Source organism: Dipodomys ordii, unplaced genomic scaffold (genome assembly GCF_000151885.1).
Source record: "Dipodomys ordii isolate 6190 unplaced genomic scaffold, Dord_2.0 Scaffold65, whole genome shotgun sequence".
Lineage (NCBI taxonomy): Eukaryota > Metazoa > Chordata > Mammalia > Rodentia > Heteromyidae > Dipodomys > Dipodomys ordii.
Genome location: NW_012267281.1, coordinates 2,483,311 through 2,497,217, shown reverse-complemented (window position 1 = coordinate 2,497,217; position 13,907 = coordinate 2,483,311).

Here is a 13,907-nt window from a genome sequence, read left to right as displayed (position 1 = left end):
CTACCAATCCAGGGGAAGCTATTTCTATAGGCTGAATCTAAAGAGGCACTGGGAACCAATTTATGACCTTCAAGCTTGAGTGCTGTTCCCAGTGCAGGTTCCTTGGATGGCTCTGATGCCTTATTCAGGCTGTGAAATTGGCATTGGCAGCCAGATTGATGTGAAGTCATTGTAAGATACCTTAAACCTGACAGTCAGCACAGACTTCCCTGAGCCACAGAACCTGAGGGAGGGGCCCACCGAGTTTGATCTTGAAGATGTCCTTGCCTTTCAGGTGATCCTTGAGTGTGACAGCTAAAGTAAACTTCTTTCGTATTCAAGATGTAAAAAGCAATTTGTAATGGTGAGTTCACCCGTTATCCTTACACTCATCATTGTCTGCTCACTCAGAAGACCCTTGGTCAATGCTTTGCCTCTTGTCACTCCTCTGTCCTCATGAACCTTGCCCTTGGGATGTCACTGCCTACTAAGAGGTGATTCCCACCAACTACCTGGCCATTCCATGGTCTATCTTTTGAACCATTCACACGCACACACACACACACACACATACACACCAGTTGTCTGTGTTTGGTTTCTTTCTAGGTACAGATCGAAGATTAATGACTTGCAAAGATCTTTATTTTTGGAAAAGTATGTTAAGGAACCCAAAAAGTAGACTGAAAAAGTAAACCAGGACCAGCAACTGGGCATGTGGACGATCTTCCATTGAGATGACTCCTATCAATGCAGCTGGATTCCACCACAGGCATCCTTTGGGGAAGAGCTTTGATTCCCAAAATTTTCACCAGGAATGGACATTCAGGGCACTTCTGATCCATTGGTCAAGGGATGTTCCGGTCACTGAGTACAACTCCTGAACTCTACTTGCTCTGTTTTCCAAATGAGCAGAAATCTCTATAAGCACAGAAGTCCCAGGAGGCGCCAGGTAGAGTTGAAATGAGGTTGGAAGAGCATTTCCTAGAGGACCTCTGAGCACATGAGAATAGACCTCGAATGGGCACTCTGATTGGCCTCACCTGGAAGGAGCAGAGGAGCAGGTAAAGAGAAGATTAGATGGAGAAAAAAATCTCTGATAGAAAGAGGAACTACAATTGGACATACAGAAATATAGGAGTCCTGCCTTGAAATTGGTTAAGTCCTACATCAAAACTGTTCGATTTGATCATCTATATGGCATTTCTTTGAATACAGAAACAAGGATTTGTCAGTTATGTAGTTTCAAATAACAACAAAAGAATAACCTTTAGCTGGGCGCAGTGGCTCACGCCTGTAATCTTAGCTACTCAGGAGGCTGAGATCTGAGGATCGCAGTTCAAAGCCAACCCTGGGCAGGAAAGTCCGTCAGACTCTTATCTCCAATAAACCACTAGAAACTGGAAGTGGTGCTGTGGCTCAAGCGGTAGAGTGCTCGCCTTCAGCTGAAGAGTGCAGGGACAGCGCCCAAGCCCAGAGTTCAAGCTCCACAACCAACCAAAAAAATAAAAATAAATTCTTGTATCCAGAACTGTAAGCCCCCAACACCGGATGCTTAGGGGAAATTGACTGATTTCCTTTTCTGGTTCTTGATACTTGCCAGCATTATTCATTTTAATCTATAAAAACTATTATTTTCAACAACGTTGGTGAGTTTTCTTAGATCATCCTCATACATGGAAGTAATGCATTTCAATTTTATTTGTCCTCTGTCATTATCTTTCTCTCTCCTTATTCTCAAAATAAAATGAACTTGACTTTTCCTGGTATACTTTGCACTTGTCATTCCATAATACTAAGTATGGCTCTTGTTAGGGTTGGTAACTTTCTACTGAATAAATGTTATGATTGGCTTTGAGGTTGTGTTTTTAAACATTCATAATCTCTTAATTTTTATACTCACACATATACACTTGTTTTGTGCAAATTCTCTAGACCTTTTGTTTCACTCCTAACCTATTTCAACTTACAAAAATAGATATTTCAATTTAAACTCTTAAGAAAATTCCAAATTTTAATTCAGATTAAAAATTACAAGTGTAAAGCTAAATATTCAAACTAGAGATGTTTAAATTATGTAATTTTACATGCATATTTTAGTGTCCTAAAGATGAAAATAAATATTTAATGCAACTATTTCCTTTATTTGGATTAGTTATAACTTAAAATGCACAACATAATTCTGTGATTATTGCATTTAAAGAATGGCATACAGTGGTAATTAGGAGTACTTAAGAATGCTAAATAATTGAACATCCAGCTGTTTGTGTGGCTTCTGATAGGGATATAGGGAAAGGAGAGATACTGGTTCTTCAATATTACAAAGGACCATTTCCAGACGGTGAGAAAGCAATCTATACCCTCTGGGCATTTCCAGGACATCTGGCTTGCCATCTGAACACAGACAAAATAAGAGTAAGATGTCAGGTGCTTAAATACCAAGGCCTTCTTACTCATGGAAGGCTTTCTCATTACACTTGAGGACAAGGAATGATATTATGTCTTAATCATAAGCATAAGGGTCAACGTATATGCCAGTATATTCAGTAATTAGTCCTCCTTATTAAAATAATTTATGATGAGCATAACATAGTGATTGTTACACAGAAATGTCCTAGAACATTACTTAAATGATTAAAGGAAAAAGGTTGTACTACATTCTGTCCAAAGCTTATTCCAACCAAATGGTGTATAATTCCATATTTGTTGGCCCTGAACAAAGTCCCCCCATAGGTGACTTGTTTGTTCACCAAGGCAGAGGTAATGGATGAGCCATACTCAATGGCTGCAGAGGGGAATCTTCCCATAGGACAGATGGAAGAAAAGGGGAGGATTCAAGGGAGGAGTTTTATCTTCTTGAGTATTTATATTTAGTGTTTTGGGAGGAGTTTGTTGTATCCAGAACTAAATGCCAGGTATGGGGAAGAGAAATGGAGTCTTAATTTTTGTGGTTTTTCTTTAGCTGTCCCAAGAGCAGCCATGTTATTGTTCGAGGGGCAAGAAGAAGCAGAGACAGTACAGAACCATGTGAGACTTGATGCCAGTCTCTTTATCACAGTGAAGCTCTCTTTTAGTCTTCCAGAAGGCTCTAAGCCTAGAGTGCTTTAGTTTTAGCCTCAAGACTTTTTTGCAACTTATTGGAGTGACATGCCTCTCATGCTTTAAGTACAATGTTATATTTTAAAACACTTTCTGATATAAAAATAAAAGTTAAAGTATTTGCAAACTGAACCCAGAGTTTAAAAATTGCGTATAAAACAGGGTGAAATAAAGTTTTGGAATATTTTTTTACATGAGAAAATCAAGTATAGAGAGGTTATTAGCTATTATTTAGTTATAAAATGGGCCATTATCAGTAAAAGGCAGCATCATTTACACAGCTGCTCCAACAGCTCAGAAAAATATAGGCTCAGTCTTACATTTCTCTCTCTCTCCTCTCTCTCCCTCTGTCTCTCTGTCTCTGTCTCTCTCTGTCTCTCTCTGTCTCTCTCTGTCTCTCTCTCTCTCTCTCACACACACACACACACATACACACACATAAACACACACAATTTGAACAGAACATCAACTATATCCCAAATCAACTCCATCTTTATCCTTTGTACAACTAATTTGTTCAGCCATCTTCATCTCATGTTTGGACGGAAGAGCCTTCCAAGTAATGTAACTTCTGATGGCCGCCCATCCACACAGAAGCCACTGCATAAAACCTTCAATAGAAACACCGTAATATAAGTGCCTCAATATAATACCTTAATATACCTAAAATACCCTACATACCTTAATATAAAAATATTAATATAGATATCAAGGATGCAGACATCTTGCCCTTCCTCCCCAATTCTCTTAGTCCCGAATGCCTTACTTTGTGTAAAACCAATTAAATATATGTATTCTCAGAATTAAGTAGCATGTACTATCAGCTGTGATAGGACTATGGCCATATTATAGTTTTCCATTTTATGCTCATGAATTAATTACATGATAAGTTGGAGGGGTACAAATAACCAGCTGTCTCAAACCTTTATAATTTCTTGACATTGGTGTTGACAAATAAGACACATCATTCTGCATCTATCAATAGTATTTTCTATAAAGTAATTTTTATTTAGTTAGTAAGTATGACTTTTTTATCTTTTTAATTTACTAGTGAACTGTGGACATTTCATATTATAAAATATCAAATGTTATTAAATAAATCAGAAATTAAACTCAATTTTTAGTTTAGCCTTTTCAGAGTTTCAAAAGTATGTAATTTTGCCAAGATAATAATACACTAAAAGTTATGCAGAATTGTGCTTAATGTAACAAACTTGCTTAACATTTGTTCCAACAAAATTATTCCATATGTTCATTTTTTTAGCTAGCAGAATGTTATTTCAGTTAATATATGCTTGACCACTTTGTTAAAAGGATGATTAGAATTGGGTAGGACAAGGGGGAAGAGATGATTATCAATAAAGCTACATATAAATGGAAGCATTTATGGAAATAGCTGTTCAGAAATGTGTTTTCTAAGTCCATATAGACCACACAGTTCTGTTGCTAGAGATTTCAGGTTCTGATTCAGAACTGCAGACCTTAGTCGTTATTGATTATCACTCCTACTCTTTCGGTTCAGCGTCAGTGACTGAATTTGATAAAGCAGCATAAGGAAAATGCCTTTTCATACTAAAGATGCAATTTGTCCTTAGAAACGTGAGCAGTGCCTCCAAAAGAGGATTAATGTGAAATTGGGATGTGTTTGGGATGTATAAGAAGAGAAGCTCAATTCATATGCACACCTCTTCCATTTAGAAGTAAGTTGAGGTCCCAAAGGCCATTTATTGATTCCAATGGTTCCTAAGTCACCTGTAAAAAGAGCTTCAGCAAGTGACCTTCCATTTGTGAATTTGAAATGATCATTCCACCTGTCATACACCTGCATACACCTGTCATTTCATCACAAAGGAGGAAGATGCCATTGGATCTCAAGGTCAGATCAGGGGAGGGGGAGATCAGCTCAGGTAAGAGAGAGAGGTCAGGGAGAAGACAGAGAAACTAACAAGAAAACATTTTGACAATTAGTCCTTTAAACATGTAAGGCATAATTATTCTTATTCAGTTTCCACTAGGGAACTTCTATGTAGATTCTCGATGAGTTTACTCTGTATTAAAGTTTATGATAGCACATTTATCTCTGTTCCCAGTAAAATTTCAACATAATACCTAAATTATTTTTTTCTTTTCTCCTTCCTAAATATAAAGGTTCTGGAACAAAGTCAAATGACCACTCTTGAGTGACAAGAAGATAAAACAAGTAGCATAGAGCATAATGCTGTGCATGGGTGAGAAATTTCAGCAAAGAGCCTTTTCCTAAATTAATGAGGTAGATAGCACTAGCATTGATGTCATTTTTCTAGCTCAGCCTCCAAGATTTCTCCACTGGTTCATTTTCCTCTCCTTTTTATGACAATTAATAACTAACATTCTCATTATGCTTTTCTTCATTTCACCTTTTACCCTTCAGAATTTCTTGCACTTTAAATTAATCTGAACTACCTACACACCAGTGTTTGCCATTAGCTTATTGTCTTTCATTTCCTTTATGCTTGTTTTCAACATTATAAGAGCTAGGCCTGCACACTTCAGCACACTTTTTCTGGTGGCAAACAAATATGACTTTATTTTAAATATAGACACTGATCTAGATATTATTCATTTTGCAAAAAGATATTCCTGACAATTTATTAGAGAAAAAACTTGTACACTCGAGTGTATATTTTGCTTATAGTTATATATAACCCTAAAATTATAACTAAAGCAAACAAGGTGCTTATATTGTATTTTATTTACAAAAATAATTATCCTTTCTCTTTTGTTTCATAACCAGATTTTATAACCAGGTTCAAGCACTGTCCATTGTGATGTATGGAAGAAGTAGCTGGATATATTGAGGAACAAATGAAAATCTCTGAAACAAAAAAATTCTGATTTGTTGCATGAATAGTTCTGTCTTTTGCAAAGCAAACAAAGTTAAATACAATTAGGTAAATTTAATAAAATTAAATACATTCCCCAAATTAATATGATGGACATTTTATTCATAGATTTCTGCATCTCATTTTCCTATTTTTATGTATAGATTTGCTAAAGTAATATTCATACTACTAATTGAATGATATATTTTCCTATGTGAGAAATTTTGATGTATTCCCCACATGAATCCCATTTGCTCAGTGCTAGCTGGTTAAGTCTTATACCATTTAGTGCAATAAATCACTTCCTCCTAGAATTATCCAGAATACATTTGCAGATGGGATAATTTTAAATGGCATTTTAATGGGTAAGAATTAGATTAATAATGAAATATGCATCATATATTTGTTGTTGAGAGAAACAATATTAAATAGGCCTTATAACATTTAAAATATAGTGTGCATATGGGACCTCATCACTAACAGAATATAAGAAATCATAAAGAAAACATATTCTCTACTGCAAATAGAAAAGGTCACAGCTGAGTGTTGATTAAATTACTCCCTAGGGATTTGCCAGTGATAACTCTTGTCTCTCAAGCTTTAATGTGAAAAAGTGAACAAGGCTTGTCTATCTCAGGTCTCCGTGCTGGCAATTTACCCTTTGTGCATCGCGCCTCCCTCTTAACAGTATCTGTTTTCACTTGGAAAGCTGACAATTGGTGACTTCCTCAGGATATGTAACTTCAGCTTCATGTCCAGCCTCCCACCAAGGCAGCCCTCTGCCTCTGTCTTTCATAGTAGGCACTTTTCCTCCCACATGATATTTTTAGAAATGCGTTTTAGATTTTAATTGAACACAGTTCTTATATATCATTGATGCATCTAGTTTAAAAGAAAGGGTCCATTGGTAGCCACTAAAGACAGAGGTTACAGTCAGGCATGACTTTTGCTGGGATTCCCCTCACTGTTAATGAATATGGAAGTGTTTGTAAGTCATATTCACTTTTTTTGAGTGGTACATTTACAGATGCATGAGGAAGAGATTGCTGGTTGCCCTCCAGTTTCAAGATCCTGTCCATCATGGAGTGGAGATGAGTATGTACATGAGCTGAGCACTTCGTTCCCTACAAAAGTGTCTGTCTTGTGTGGTGTCTGTCTTACCAGTTGACAGCCCCTCAAAATATCCTGGCAGGAGTCACGTGGTTGTATTCATTTACACTATTCTAGAATATGTCCTAAAGGTATGTGGAGTGATGTCCTGCTTTAATTCAAGTGTTTTGCACAGCTCTTCTGATATTTCATTTGGTATAATAGGGATCAGATCACATTTTTGTGGACAATTCTCAGTCAAACGTTAGAAATATGAGGTTTTTCCATTTTGTCCAGAGATACCATCTCAGTGAGAATTTCCTATTGCTTTATCTAGTTTGTCAAGTGACACATTACCTGCCTCACCAGCAAAGGAACTGAGGATTCTCATTGTGAAGTGTTCCCTGTCCTTCAGCTAACATTCTAAGAGTCATGGGTCCTTAAGGGAAAAGAGGCTACCAAAGTCAGCCTATGGGTTTTCTTCTCCTTCTCTCCCAAGTGGACTTAGAGGTAGAGCAAATCAGTCTCAAGCCCTTTCCACTGTCATTTTTGTGATTAGTCCTGACAAGTCTGAATCCCATGTCCTTGTTTGGGAAAGCCCCTTTGTGATTTGAAATCCGGTCTCTTGACTGGGTTCCTCTTATCCAGCACCTTTCTCCTCCGAAGGATGCAGTCTGGGAAACACTGTGTTAACTATGCCCAAGGCTTTGCTTCCTGGAAGCCTGGAAGTGCTGGACCTTCCATCTGTCTCCCAATTCTTACTGCCCTTTTAACCTAACTGTGTTACTCCCAGAAAGTTCTAGATAAACAAGAACATTATGAGACATGAGACATAAATGGGAGACTCTTGAGCATGAAGTTAGTCCTGGCCCCCAAAAAACAAACCTATGTCACTATATCTGAAGCATAAAGCAAAGGGACATGTGGACAAGTGGTAGAGCACTTGCCTAGAATGTATTTACCTCGTTTGAAAACACTCAAGCTCCAGGACTGAAACCAACCCAATGAAATTCCTCCAGAAATTATGTAATCAAGAGGCAAAATTAACTATTCAACTATCCCACATCTTCCTAGAGCCTGGTGTGGAGATTGGGTGCAAAATTCCTACATCTGAAACTTTAGTTGAAGACTTGGAGAATGTGTCTCAAAGAAAAAGAAAATTACGCAATGGAGTTCTTAGTGCACTAATAATACAACTACAATTCTTCACAGATACAATTTGTTTAGAATTTCTCTTTATATAATTACCTAAAAATTTAGGATGACAGTGATGGTTTGAACTGTGTTACTATGAAACATTCATTCCTTATGTGACTTCCTTGGAAACTGCCATTGTTGATGATTAGACCAACATCTGATTGTCATCTGGTCTTTGGGGTGGTCTCTATCTAGTCAGATTGCTGTCCTTACAATAAAAGAAATGGGAAAACACTGCTGGACCACACAGGACACACTGTGAAGATGGAGTCAATAACTCCCCAAGTTAAGGTGTGCCAATACTGGCTGCCCACTCTTGAAGCTAAGGGACATTGTGGAAGTGATTCTCTCTCCAAATGCAGAATGGACCAAGACTTCTGCACTTTGATCTTGAACTTCAGAGGTCTGGAACAATGAACTAAAGAATATCAATTCTGTAAGCCACCCAGTGTGCAGTAAGTACTTTTCATAGCAGTCCTATTTAATTAAAATTGCATTAAAAATCTGGGTTATGAAAGTCACTTTTCCTCCAACTGTTGCCTTTCAATATTGAGCTCTTACATATGATCAATTTTTTGTATTAATATTCTCTTTTTAAAAGGAGAAATTGAGTTTCTACATTTCATACTTTCTCATATGCCACCAATTTTCATGTAGATACATGTAGATAAGTTATGTGATTGTGATTGAAAGAAAATGATAAATGTTTATTCTCTTATCTATTATATTTTTGAATTTTGAAATTAATATCATCAATATACAATGTGTGAGATATTGGAGAGCAATAAATAAAATAGTTTATTTCCCTTCAGCTGTTTCAGGAATATATATGGAATATGATTATGTTTTACAAGCTTATTATAGATGCAATATGTTCAGGCAATTTGAGCACCACATAGAAACATATTTTCCTGATAATTTAACATTTTTATTTCATTATAGCTCTGAATTGCTTTGTACTGTTACTAAATATTAAATGACCAATTAAGGGAATACAAATCAAGGTATAAATCAAGATATAAAACAAGAAAATATTTCTAAGAGTAAATTTATCAATTAATAATGCACTTACACAGTATATAAAATGCACAAAAATTAGGTAATTAGTTATTCCTATCACAGTGGCAGAAACATACATTAGGCATGAAAGCAACTATACTGTGTTAGTGTTTTTTGTCTGTATCATTTTAGTTTTCTACAAGCATATAGTAAGTCTGAAACTAAACTGGCTTCTAAAGTAACACTAGAGATGAAAAGGGTTTAAATGTCATAGCCAGTAATATTGCTTTAAATCTTCGATCAGACTGGTTCAATATCTCCATGTGCCTCCATCTCAAAACTAGATATAGCTGTCCAGAGGAATCAGATTACATATCAGATATTGTTATCTTGCTGCCTGAACTGTGATGAGATCTTATCAAGGTGATATTCTTCAATCTCTTTCTGTCTCTCTGTCTCTTCTCTTTTTTGTATTGTTAAGTGGGAAATGTATTACAAGGTCTTCAGGAGGTAAGCCATGCTTTAAGGAAATAATAAAAACAAAAGAAATACTTTCTAGGCATTTCTTTTTCAGGATGATCAAGTTTCATATCTTTTCCTAAAAACTAAATGGAACCAACTTTACCGTTTCAAGCATTTCAAGTTTTGGAGATCAGAATGGTTTAGCTTTACAAGGTTGAGGCTATTCGGTTTAAATAAAGCATGTACAAGAGACCCAGGCTGCTCTCCTCCTGGGCCAAGTGAGCAGAAACAATGCTATGCTCTCATGCCTTTACCAGATGAAATAAATGGGATGTTTTATTTTAAGTGGTTCATTCACTCACGTTCATTTAAAAGAGACCATGCAAGTATTTATTGTAAGCAGAACAGTGATATGATTTAAGCTAATTTTTTTTTCTTTACACCGAGGATCACCTAGAAATTCAGATGCGAAAACCCCATTTCCTATGTAGGGTTTAAAAAAATTAACTAATCGTACAATGGAGTTGCCATTTTACAAAGCAGTGTATGAATACGATGCCTCTTGATCAATGTCACCCCTTTCCACATCCTCCCTTAGCCACCCCTTCCTTCACTCTTAATTTAGTAAGATATACATTGTATTCTTGACTACATTTTCCTCCTTTTCTTCATTTGTCCACTCCTCTCCTCAGTCTCTTTTGGTTTCTCTCGAAGATACTTGTTGCACTAAAATATTAAGAAGAAACTTTTATATCAAGCTAAAAAATATAGTCTTAAGCATATGAGTCTTGAAAAAATATTGAATGGTCAGAAATTGTTAGCTCACAGATGGTCTCATGAGATACATTTTCTTTTAGTTAAGTCATGCAACAGAGCACCGTCACAAAAACAATTGAGAAGAACCTTCTAATATGATAGTGCCATAGCATAGTATTACCTTAACAGGTCCATCAAGAGTCAAATTTATTTCTACAGGAATATATTTTTAAAGCTTTCTTTATCTACCTTTCAAATGTGCTGTCCTTTCCTGTTTCTACAATTCAAATCACTACTACGCAACTACAGAATATTATTTGTGTACTGAATATCTGGCTTTCCTCCATATTTTTCTTCCAGTATCATTCAGAGATTGTATCCAATCCATCTCTGCAACGTATTTACACTTCCAAGTCTCATGTTCTAATGTTGTTCTTTCTTGGGTGATAAAACAGACTCTGAATGTGTCACCTGTTGCAGATGGTTCTGACTCAGATTCATTCCCAACGTTGTTGCCAAAACTCATCTCTTTTTCAACTCACACTTTATTGTCTCATTTCTCTGCATGAAAATCTGTTAGCTATCATGCCATTCCATTCTCCACCTGTTGCTGACATCTCTTCAGTGGATTCAGGTGTGATGGACGAATCCTGTCTAATCACAGCGGATCTCACTCAAAGGATATAGGGAGACACACTTTATGTCTCCAAGCATTTGTCGTCCAGCCTCAACTAGCGGGCCTTCATATCTTTTCCTTCTATTCTTGATTCTGCACAAGGAAATTCAAAGGGCTTTTCCAACAAGAAGTCTTCCAGTGCTTCCTAGTATGTGGTGTGTGTCACATATGTGGTAGAAATGTCCCATGCTTATCCAGAAACAATATGCGAGGCTGCCTGTTAAAGGAGAACTTTGATGAATCAAGATCACTAGTTACATGACACTGAAATCAGAGGATTATCCTTAATTATCCATGGGCAAGAATGTGAACAAGGGCCTTATCGGTGGGAAAGAGGATCAGGAGGAGAGTTAGAGAAGACAGTGTAAGGAGGTCCTGGCCAGATGTTGCAGGCTTGGAAGATTCAGTAACGTGGCATGGGAAGGGACATGAAACTTTTAACACAGGAAAGGGCCAAGAAGCATTTGCTTTTCTCTAAAGCTTCCAGAAGGATTACTCATACCTTATTTTTGGACCAGTGAGATTCTTTTTAAACTTTTGAGTTAGAGAATTGATAGTAAGAGAGAGAGACAGAGAGAGAGAGAGAGAGACAGAGAGACAGAGAGAGAGAGAGAGAGAGAGAGTATATTTAAGCCACTAAATTTGTGGCAATTATTTTCCAAGAAGATGGAAAGCAATTGCACAGCAAGGTTAACATCTCCCCCTTCAAGATGAATAAGCATATGGAAATGCTACAGTGGTATGTCTTATCATTTTTCTAGGTGCTCTTAATTGCATGTTCATTTCATCTTGGCAATCCAGTTAGGGAGATGCCAGTTTGCTACCTTTAAAGATAAAATTTTTGTTCAGAGAAGTGTGGTAATTTGACAACATCAGGAAGTAGATAATAGAGCTAGTGATAGAGTAGATACAAGGAAGGGAATGGGTTCTCATCTAAGCGAGTCTAACCCCAGCTGTGATACTTGCTTCTCCACTCCACGCTGACAGCCAATGAGAGCCCAGGTTTTCCACAGACACATCCTTGCTCAACAAACACCACTACTGAGCTAAGCTAGGTCCAGAGTCCTGCTCACAATCTTGCAGCAGCTTGTGCTGAACTCAAGCGCCATATGCCTTCCAGGGGGGTTCTCAATATCTGAAAACCTGACTTCAGATCGGAGACACAGCTGCCTCATTTTGGCAGCACTACACAGGAAAACAGCCAGCTCAGGTCTGTTTCACATCATATTGATGGAAAAGAGTTAAAAGAAACGCCATTGGCATTAACTCCTCATTTCTCCACCATGAAGCAATAGCTGGACTCTGAATTATCTTGAAGTCAGGCAAACTCATTTAATGGTTGCTCAAGTTAGTCCATGAGCTGTGAAACATTTGAATGCCTCCGTGGAAATGTTTGGGGAGTCCCCCGCTTCGGGCCTAATGTTTTACACATGCACCCAAGTCTTGTCTCATTTCTCAACAGTCATGTTCCCATTCTCCTACCTGTATTTGAAGAGAGGCACCTATGATAGTTTTTAAGCATTTATATTCAAATAATGGACATACATTCAACTTTTCTGCCTGTAACTTTCAATCATCTTTCTCAACATGAATCGGTGGATTCTTTATTACTATTACTATTAAGTTGTCATGTCAATACTGACTTGAAAATATTTTTAGGAGCTCCAACTAGCAAAGAATATATTCGGTATTACAAATCAGAGGAAAAGTGTAGACAGAGTACACTCTCATTATTGAGAGTGGGGTACCTGGAAAAGAAAATCTGCCATTCTTGTAGATATGAGCTAGAAAATGCCACGGTGGCAAACAGCAATGTGTTGCTCTCCATTTGCAACAGGAATATGCTCGTTCTGACCCTTTTTCACTGAATTGTGCGATAGGTTGAGTAACATTTCTCTTGTGGATTGACTGTCTTCCTTGACTTACCAGCAAACATGTAATTGGAACCAACAGGCCATGGTTTCTTGGTGCAGCCATATGCATGCTGCAGTGAGTATTAGAAGGTTTGAAGATCCTTGTCATGGAAATGTACTTGCCAAAATGGAGCTGAATGTCCTCTCACACTCAATTCAAACCAATACTGAACTGATTATAGTTCAGTGTCAATATCTGATGATATGGTTTACTTTACCATACTTAAGGAATTTTGAGACACACTGATTTTGTTAACTGAACATATGGAATTGGGAATTTGGGCAGAGACCATTCTTGTGTTCACACAAAGAAGGGCCACCGGTAGGGCTTTTGAGGATTTAAAATATTGTGTAGGGAATATTTCCTTCAACTCTATTTCCTTGAACTCTATTATACTTGTAAGGCACCATAGAAACATCACGTCCGGTCAAACTGTTCCTGGACTTGACGATGGCAAAGTGCGGTGAAGAGCAAGCGAAGGAGGGTGGGAAGACTCAGAGTGGTTGTGGCTCGCATACGCATTTGAGATCATACTTGAGAAATCTCTGTTCATAGCTGGGTCACAAATCCCATTTTCAGAGCAAAATGTTCAGCTGAATCCGGCCTTTAAACAACTCACTCTTGGATTGCTACCAAAATACTGAAAAACACTATTCACATTCAATAGTAATCTGCACTCTTAACTTCTCCCAGAAAAAAAAAAGAGAAAAATGACTGTTATTTCATTCCCAAACAACAAAGAATGAAGGAAAAACACCTTGGCAATATAATAGAATTTGCTGTATCTCTATTAATAAAACAAATAGAAAAGTCCACAGATATTGACTTTAGATAGGAGAGATTTATCAGCTGCCACAAAAAAATCTATGACCGAAGAG